Raw genomic sequence first — 10,617 nt, 5'->3', positions numbered from 1 at the left:
CAATCAAATGCATTCTTCTAGAATTACCTATCTTTCTATGATCAAATTCATCCACTGAGATGAATGTATCAATAAGTATTCTTCTTATGAATGATTCTAGTAGGAACAAGAGAAAGCACCAACGAGGTCTTCCTTTGTGGGTTTGAACATATTATTCTTAAAAATTAGTCATGGTTCATTCATAATGCTCACAAATTTAGAATTTGCCACTTAAAACAAGGTCACAAGAAATACTTTGTGTAAAAAAAGAATCATCCTTGGGTCAATCAAAAATTTCATCCAAAATCCCCTTAAATTCACAAGTGACCATAGTGAACTCAAAAAGTAATATATATTCATTGTTCCTATACTCTTAGGGTTTTGCTTTCGTAAATGCATTTTACCATTATAACACAAAAATTTATACTCTATTTTTCTGCCAGCTACAAACAATATTCCAAACCAATTAAATCACCTAGTGCCTTCCAAAGAAAATGCTCCTAACCTCTTCTATTCTAAAATGAGCTATAGCATTAAGATTTAAAGAGGCACAAAATATTTATCTTCAGTTCCCCCCCATTGATAGTGCACATCTGATTAGTTTCTAGAAGAAGAATCAACACCAATGGAGTGTGTTGATCGAAATTTAGCATCTCCTTTAATATTCTCATATGCCTTCTTCACCCAAGTCATCTCCATCTTTTGCCTTTATTTATTCAAATCAATCTTCTTACCTAGAATATTCCTCTCATTCTTTCCTCTGTAGAATTTGGCAAGGTGTCTAGGTTTGTTGCAATTATAGCATGTCTAACATTTTTGTAGTCTTTTTCTATGCATCCCATTGTTTCCATTATCTTTGAAACTTCCATTTCTTCTTATGTTGGACTTGCACTCAATAGCCTTGTGCCCAAACTTTTTTGCATGCATAGTAGTATCCATTGAAAAAATAAACCTTTCTACTATAAATTTTATTTTCATATCTATTCCAATTCATCCTACTTCTACATACATTTACCTTTTGTCAAAATTTATTATAATTTGAACACTATCCACTAAAAGATTGTGCTCTGATTTGACTTCTACGTTAACTAGCTCTATGTCTAAACTTATTACATGAAAAACAATTTCCATTGAAGGTAAAATACCTAATTTGATAAATAGGGGTACTTCTGACATTGTTCCTATTTTGGACCAAGATGAAACCTTGTTGATCATCCTTCACCTTTTCTTTCCCTTGCCCATTTTTCTATAAGTCATAGAGTTTTTAGTTTTCTCATTGCCAAGTCCACCTTTGTCTTTATTCTACTTATCAGCATTCAACATTGCATCAATAACTTTATTGCCTCTAAGCTTCAAACCTTTGTTAATCTGTTCATTTTTAGGTTTTAATTCTTTCTTCAGTTTAACATGATTGGGAAAATTATGCTAATGTAAAAGGATCAAAGCTATTCATTCCTTACACATAGCTAGCAAGAGTATCATCCACCACGTTTTCCTAGAGGGCCTCATTCTTGTTAAATTTCTCACAACAATTAGGTTCTATTTGTATTAAATCTCCTCCCATAGTTATAGTAGTAAAACTAGAGCTAGAGACCGAGGCTAGACTACATAAACTAAGATTAGAGAAAAGAAAAATTATGGTCGGCATTAGAAATGTTTCTTTTTCTTCATTTGAAAAATCAAGTCCATTTATATAAGGTGGAGTTTGTAATTTTCATTTATGTGTTTAATAGTGAAATAAAATATACTGATACTTTGAGTTTCATATGCAATTTGGTATTTATTATTAAATATTAAAAATTTCATGTTTATACTATCAAAATTTTATACCATTACTACTATGTGTTTTTATTTAATTAAATTTTAGGTTTAAATACGATCCCCATTACAATGGTGCTAAAATTACTAGTTTTTGTATCAACCAATATAGGAAAAAATGGGTGTTTGAAAAGCTAACTTAAAATAGATTTTTCTGGTTTGATTTTTACTTGAAAATATTTTGTATGGGTTATTACAAAAATATCATATTCTATGCAAATGTCATAGTTCTGATAATCAAGGGCAATACATTTTTTGATTTTGTGTTCCTATTACCTCTTTACATTTCTTATGCAAACTTATAGAGGACATGTTTTTTAATTTAAAAGCCCAATTAGAAATCCTTTTTCAAATTATAAAGCTCAAAGTGAACAATTTAATAAGAATCTCCCTTTTCCAAGCTAAATAAGTTGGAATATTTTTCTTTTTTAGAAACTAGGTACTCTTTAGCCTAGAAATTTATTTCGCATATTTAATAACTTAAAAATTGTACATTTTATATTATGACTAGTAGGAAGCATGGTTGATACTTCTTTCATGAGACTTTCAATATGAATAAGAGAATATCTTTAAATACAAAAATATAACATTAAAATAATTATAATATCATATACTTTATTCTTTATTGTTACCAATAAATAATAGTGTATTATACTAAATGGAACTGTTGTTCATATTTATAATAACTATTAAGTATAGTTAAATGTGTATCTAGAGTGTTCAATGATTTTTTTTTATATTATATTAAGTGGGAAAGGGCCCCAAACCACTATAGATCCAATAAAAAACAATCATAAGTCTTGGAGAGCGCACAAAACAATACCAAAGGAAATTTTTATAAGCAATACATATGAAAACTATTAAAACTAAAGTCCTGTTGGTAAACAAATTTGTCTCTCATGATTTATTTAATCTTTATACTCTATAGCTCAAGAAATGAAAGACAAATTTCACCAAACAGTTGTAAAATCATTATATTGATTAACCTCTAAGTTAAGGTACAACTCCCTTTAATTGATATTCAATCAGCTCCAAATTACACACAACCAATATTATACTTTTCACCAGAAAACACAGAAAGGTAATCGCATTCACTAGTCAACACCAAATGAACACAAGCACTGATTCATATATAACTCTTTGTATAAAGCCGACAAACTTCACATGTACACTAAAACAAAATGAAAAGCTTAAAAGATGAATTTCACTGATAATTTTCTGTGCACATAGAAAGTTATAACAAATCTTTTCTTGAAATAGATTTTCACATAAATCAAATTTCAAACATCAAACACACAGATTCGAAGTTAAAGATAACTGTCATTTCAATTTTTCATTCATAGATGATCATCCACCTTCTGCATACACAAAGTCTTTCAACAAAATTAAAGAGATAGTTTTTCAAAAACATAGTGAACCCCATCAAAGTCATTACAAAACATATAAATAGGTCACCAGACCAATAGTTTTAGCCAAAGATAAAATTAACTCGAAAGAGTTAATGAGAAACTACCTTAACTGCATAACTAAAACTAGAAAATGACTAGACTCGTTGGCAAACAACTACCAGTAGTGCTAGTCATGATGTCGATTCAGTCTCGGTCAGATTGCCTGGGTTGTTATTTTGGACAGACACCATAACCGCATTTGCTGCACTCCACTCTCGATGAACCTTCAAGAACTCCTGAATTACTGTTACATGTGGCAAGCTGATGTGTATTACCCTTTGCTTCCAGATTTCTTTCTTCCTCTTCACCATCTGCACTTTGTCTCTGTGCGAATCGAAGTAATCCAAGTAGACTGTGAGCATTGACTCTACTTTGGAAATCTTCGTAAAATCTTCCACAGATAAGGATTTATCCACTTTAATTTGTTTAATATGGTTGCTAAATCGATTGATCATTTCTGCAGCATCTTCCAAAGTTTGGTTATCTTCCTTAAGCAATTGGACATCTACGCAGCATAAATCCTTTTGCATGGTCATCCTCAAGGTTGTTAGTTCACCTCGTAGACTGGTTGATTCCCTATGACTCTGTTCAATGATTTGGTTGCGCCACTCTATGCTTTCTTTGCATATAAACATTATATCTTCGTTTAACCCTGGCACTTGTCTTTCGGCAGGAAAATTCATCAAGCCATAATGCTGAATGTCATGCATTTTCTTTGAAATCACCGCCCATTTAGTCTTTTTTTTTTGCCACAAGATTAAGTTGGCATCCAAATCCTTGGTAAATTCATTAGCATCTTTGAAAATATGAACTAAATTAGATATGTAATTGGTTCCTTGATGCACAATCGAGGTGAGCCATTCAAAGAAAATCTCTGCAATCATCTTGTTTTGTTGAACCTCATCAAATAATTTCTGATTACCTGGGGATTTTAAACTAAAGGGTATTGAGCTTTGAGATAACGGCAACAGACTGTTTTGTAGAGCATGAATATATTGGGCCATTTGCATTAAATTCTACTTCAACTCAGCCTTGTCCTTTTCGTCCTACCAAGTGCAGGAGATAATCCATTTGGTCGAAGTCTCCAAATATTTCACATCAACTGCTCTAGTTCCGACCCCAAAATCAAATTGCTCAATGGTATAATCCGCCTCTGAGGCAGCGGCAACATCCTTATCAGATGTAGGTTTGGCAATGTCTGCAGTCCAATTCTTTGTGCCTTCGTCAAAACCAATCATAGTCTCCATTTTTAGCCGCTTAGGCTTCATGGATCTTCCCAGGAATTTACTCACAACATCTTCCATCGACACTGAAATAGGCACCACATTTCTTTTCCTGGTAATTGAGTCACTTAACCATTTAGGTGCCAGAGTCAGTTCCTTAGATTGCATAGGTGGAGATCCTCCAGAAGGCGGCAGTGTAGCATTGCTTGCATTAGACCGGATATCAAGCACCTGTGAATCTTGGATAGTAGCATCTGAATCAATCAAAACCTTGTCAGCATCAGAAACAGGGGTTTCCATATTTCCTTGTACCTCCTCGGCGTCCAAATCAAGAATGAGTTGGGTGGCAAATGGATGAAAATTCTTCTTGTATCTTGACCTGGTCACTCGACCACCAATGGAATGTGTAGCTTTAGAGTCAAGTTTTTCTTCTTTAATCTTAGCATACTTCTTTCCTGCAACAGAAATAGGGATGTTAGTTAAAACAGTTCTTTTACTTGGAATCTTCCTTTTTCCATTTTTGTTTCTTGAACTGGTTGCCTTCGCTAGATGAAATCGGCAAATCCTAAGCCAATTTTTTGTTCTGTGAATTATGCTGAAAGTGCAGTCCTGTATGCTATCTTCCATATTTTTACTCTAGTTGATGTTTGGGAGAGGTTTATTATGTACCCGTTGTGTAGGGGAAAAAGCGAGACTAGGTTAACATGCCCTAATCCTACCTTTTGACACACATTATGGAATATGAAAGAGCCTAGAGGTATCACACAATTGGCTACTTCTTTTTGTGGAAGAGAGAGCCATGGGCTACCTATTAGGATTTCTATTCCTTTGTTGTATTTGAAAGATAAAATGATGCAAGTTCAATTCCTAACCCCAAAATGCAAGTATGAACTAATAACAAGATTGCAGAACTGAGATTAAACAATGGAAAGCTGTAAACACAAGGACAAGACAAGAATGCAAATGTGTACCCGGGGTTAAAATCTGAGTAAAAATGTTCGAGATGGGAGCGCAGGCGCCACTATCCTGATTCTACCCCTGAAATTGCTCCGAAAACTGCTATTTTACAACCTAGAAAGCTGTCGGAAATGCTAAAAATTACTGTCTGACAGAGGGACCAAGGCGCCTAGCACCTCCGTCCCAGGGACCAGGGTGCCCAGTACCCCTGTCCTGGCAGGACCAGGGCGCCCCACGCCCCTGTCTTGGTCTTCTCCTCTGAAACTTGGTGTGAAGTTCTGTCTTGGTCTGCTTCCGTCGGATCTGCAACTTGCGGCATCGTCCGAATCCTGAAACCTACACTTATATCTGAAAAGGTATGGTGGGCGGCTATATAGGGTTTTGCCTTAGTCAAACCCCCACTTTGGTGATTTCCACCTCCACGAATAGCCAAGTTGTATTGTAAAAGTAATGTGTGTGCAGACCTTGTGTGTGTGCAAGATCCTAAAATGCAATTAAGCAAACTAGAGCAACCTAGAAAGTAAACCCTAATTGCTTGTAAATGATAATGTAAATGCTCCAAATCAAGATGCAAAGTGATCTAAAGCATGAATACAAATGATATAATGAGGCTTATGCAAAAGACATGAAAAAAACATGAAATCATACCCAACCCCAAGGGAGGGGTACAAGCCAATCTTCAATCGGTGATCCCTTATTGCTCTCAATGCCTTCAAAGACCTAAATGGACGAATGAAATTGATGAATACTTGATGGATGGATGTTGAATGTTATTGAAGTCTTCAAAGATCTTCTCTTTCACTACATAGAAGGTCCCTGAAACCAAAATTTGGATCCTTTCAAATGAAGAAAGAGAGCTCTTATATATGAAACCCTAGGTCTTAATTTCAACTTTTGGCTGACCTAGAGATTGAATCTCCCACCAATTTCTTGGGGTTAAGCTTTATTTTATGATTGGATTGCGCTCCTAAAATTTTGGGAAAAACGTCCGAGACTGTGTGCACTCCGGGCGCCATGGTCTCAACAATTTTTCACCAAATTTTCAAGGCCGTCGGATATGATGATTTTAGAGAGAATTCTGAAGTTACAGGTGACTTCGAGATGTTTTGACCCACCAAATCAAGCCCCCAAGTTCAAAATAGGACCTAATTAGGGTTTTTGATTAAATGATGTATTGGAGGAATAAAATGAAAAGGGCACACTTTAATGAAAGGGCTCAACTTTATGATGTGGAAGATGATGAAATAGAACCTTAGACCTAATTAATTTCATTAATTAAGTGCTAAAGAAGAAATGCAATGCAAAATGCAAAATGCGCCAAGGCGGGTGCTAAACTAGGTGTGAAATTGTACCACCCTAGCAAGTGCGTACAATTTACGATGCTACATTTAGCCCCCACTTTAGCGGTCATATGAGTACTACATGCATATGCAAGCTAAAGTACAGGAAAGTAAACATTATTTGAAAAAGGATATATCCATAAGTTTGTCGAACGAAGCCCCCAGTGGTATCTGCAGTACACAGTTAGGAACCGCACCCTACAAAACACATGTTAGATCACAAAATCACCTAATGCTTACTAAGGAAAGTGATGAAATTTGTGAGTAGATATATGCCCCCCCTGTTTCGGCTTGCTTATTAGGGAGGTGAAACAGGATAGCATGTTTACTTACGACAAATTGTGTGATAAATTATTGATGAGAGATGTTCACTGAAGAGGCTTCAGCAGAGCATGTTTTGGAACATCCCGGGAGTAAGGGTACGAAAATATGATTCCTACGCAACAAATCGTTCAAAAATCGCATCTCCCAAACTCAAGTTATGATGAAATGAGTGATAGAGGAAAATTAGGGTTTTGAAAATAAAGGAATGAAAATATATACCTTGAAAGTGACAATTGCATTTGTCACTTTGTTGATTTCTGAGTATTGTTCATTGCAGTGGAACCCACATAGCCATCATCATGCCTTCACGATGACTGGAGCATCCCTCAAGGATTGAGATCATGCGACAGGCCGTGATCGGTGACGAGCCACTGGACGAGGTGAGTTGACTAAACTTTGACTTTGACTTTCTGCATTTTAGTATGTTTGGGTGTTTAAAAGGTCCATGTTACAAAATTGCCAAAAAGTGCAAAATGTTGTCAACACAATGTTCTCAAAAGTTGTCATTTTATACAAAAGAGATTAAATGGTGGTTGGGTGGCCGAGAATGATGAGAGTATGTAAATGAGATGAAAAACACAAGCAGAGGTGTTGGAAGGAGATTGGAATGAAAGAAACTTGATTTTGCCACGTTTTTTACCTTGTTTCTTGCATAGATAGACTATATTTTGTTTCGTACAGCCTGGTACAAACTAGTACATGTCTGAATCTTATGTGGGTGGAAAGATAATTTTATTGCAGATATTTTGTGTTCTTACCAATCCTAAAGAAATTATTGTTTGATTGGTCTAATAAGTCAATCTTTCTAACAACCCTGTTCAAAAACTAGGGTTTCAAGTGACCAAGAAAAATCCATAAATCAGCCTTCTTCCATTGGAAAATTTGTAAAAAATGGTGGTAGGGTCTGTTTTGATAAGGTTCTCAATGCCTCTAAAGGGAAACGTGTAAATATTTCATTTGTAGGTGGAAATAAGTGACAATATGTCACATTTGTTGTGTAACAGTAAAAAAGACTAAGTGACAATCAAAATTACATCAAATAAACATTTATTTGGACGTGATCAAGGGGAGAATCGGTACCACAAACCCCTAAGAGTATCAAATAGGTATTGATACATTTAAAATGCATGAGATCATCAATATGATGAAGATTTTTGCATTAGGACAACCCAGGCAGTCATAATCTGAAGAATAACCAAAGGGTCTGTGCTTGAATAAATGTTTGGTTTGCACTATTGGAGTGGAAGGAATGGTTTAGGAGTCTTCTTATGCTATCTAAGAGGCCTATACAACGAGTGTTGAATAAGTTGGGGCAAGATGTCAATAATGTGTCCCTATTAGGTCTAGTGGCTAAGCGCCTAGGGTGTGTGTCTAGAAAGCTTTGGTTTGGGTCAATGATATCATTTCTTCTCCTCTCTCTGAACTGAAAGCAATAACATTACAACAATCAGAAAACCTGCTCCATATGACCATCCTACTCCAATTTGATACCAAGGAATCTACTCACTCTCCTCTTCATCTTTATTTTCAGAAGCACTTGTAGGACAAGGAGGTGCAAATTTAGGCAAAGACCAATTCTTTGGAAGTGGGCATCCCTACAAATATTGATTTCCAGAATGTGATCTATTTTCAAATAGGATTATCCATCCTCTTTGCAGTATACTTCCTAAAAGATTGTTATTGAAAAAGTTTAAATATGCCAAATAGCTCAAAGATTGAATCTCCAAAGGAATATGTCCTCAAAGCTTGTTTGAAGAAAGGTCCAACGATATAAGTTGACTCATATCTGCAAAACTATGTGGTATATCATTCCACTGAGATTGTTCATGGATAGTTGTAGAAATCTCAAGAACTTCAACTTTCCAACATCAAGAGGAACATCTCCATTTGAAATTGATTGTTGGAGAGATCTATGCCAGTGAGTGTGGAAAGAATATATGAGTCGTGTAACTCTGTACCTTTAGAAGCCATACTCAATGCATCATGATATAATTCCCTACCACATTGACCATAAAATGCCCTATTTTGATACAAGATATTTTCATCTTTTGTTGCTAATGACATTTCTTGCAAGGATAAAATGGTGAAGGGAATAGGGCCCGAAATATTGTTGCAAGAAAGGTCTAAGATCTGGAGCTTCTTCAATTGACCAATTTATGGAAGAATTCTACCACTAAACAAATTCCCCTTCAAAACCAACGCTTGTAAGTAAGAAAGATTTCCAAATGACTTTGGAATCAGACATTCTAATAAATTATGTCCAATATCAAGAACTCTTATTCTTAAAAGAGCTAGACCAAGAAGCAATGATAAACTGGAAAACAATATTGAACTAGAGAACAATCCATTTAACTTATTATTCGTGAGGACCAAGGATCTCAGGGCTATTAGTTTATCAAATTCTTGAGGTATGCTTCCTTCCAAACTATTAGTTCCCAAATTTAATACCACAAGCAGAACACAATTGCCCAAATTGGAAGGGATTGTTCCATTCAATTGATTGTTTACCAAATTTAATAATGAAAGCGTAGACAGACTTCCCATGCTTAAAGGTATATTGCCATTGAACATATTATCATTGAGCTTCATTGAATATGAGTTGCATGCGAAGAGTTGAATGCTTTGTAACTGATTTCCTGACACGTTTAGGAATCGCAAGAAGGGGCCACATAGCCAAAAGAGAATTTCTCCAAAAAGATTGTTGTCTATCAATACTAACTCTTTTAGAGAAAATTGAGTTGCAAACACACCAGATACGGCAGCCCCGCAGAGAACGGCAAACGCACCAATTTCGCTCCAAAATCACGGAAAGAGCGTGATTTCACGAGTCCATTCTCCTCATTCAATCACGCCATGTCTCGTGAGACTCACGACTTTGACTCAGATCAGCCTTGTTAAAGACTCGGACTACTTAAGAGTCGCGTGAAAGCGTTGCTTCTCATACGCAAATTGCCCTAACTACCTCACAATGGCAAGCTCTCTTTTTCCACATGGACTTACGAGTTCTGTCAAAGACACATACTAAGCAACATATTAAGTCTAGAGAGTGTTAGTCAATTCTGAGTGTTTAACACTTTTAAGTACATAAGTATATTTTTAGTGTAACTTACATTAAGTAACATATTAAGTCTAGAAAATGTCAGTCAACTCTGAATATTTAACACTTTTAAACTTATAATTATAAGCTTAATGTGTGTGATTTAATCCGTTCTATTTGAAAGAGCATCATGCATTTCTTATGTTTTAATTATCATTCATTTTTGTTTATTCAATTTTCTAATTACTAATTTTAAAGAAATCAAAATAATAATAATTAAAAGTTTATTGATAATTTTCACATTTATGAATAGTCAATCACTTTATTCTTAGTAGTTGATTTTTTTTTAATTTAATTGAAAAATTTGCACAAATTTATTGGTATCCATAGTGCACACAAATAGAGAATTTGTACATAAGTAATGACCAATTTTGAGGTGGTTGTAGTTCACAATTATTAGGACATCTTAAAGTAGGTATTGGGTAACACTT

The sequence above is a fragment of the Cryptomeria japonica genome, chromosome 11 (assembly GCF_030272615.1).
Source record: "Cryptomeria japonica chromosome 11, Sugi_1.0, whole genome shotgun sequence".
NCBI lineage: Eukaryota > Viridiplantae > Streptophyta > Pinopsida > Cupressales > Cupressaceae > Cryptomeria > Cryptomeria japonica.
Note: the sequence above shows the minus strand (reverse complement) of the source record.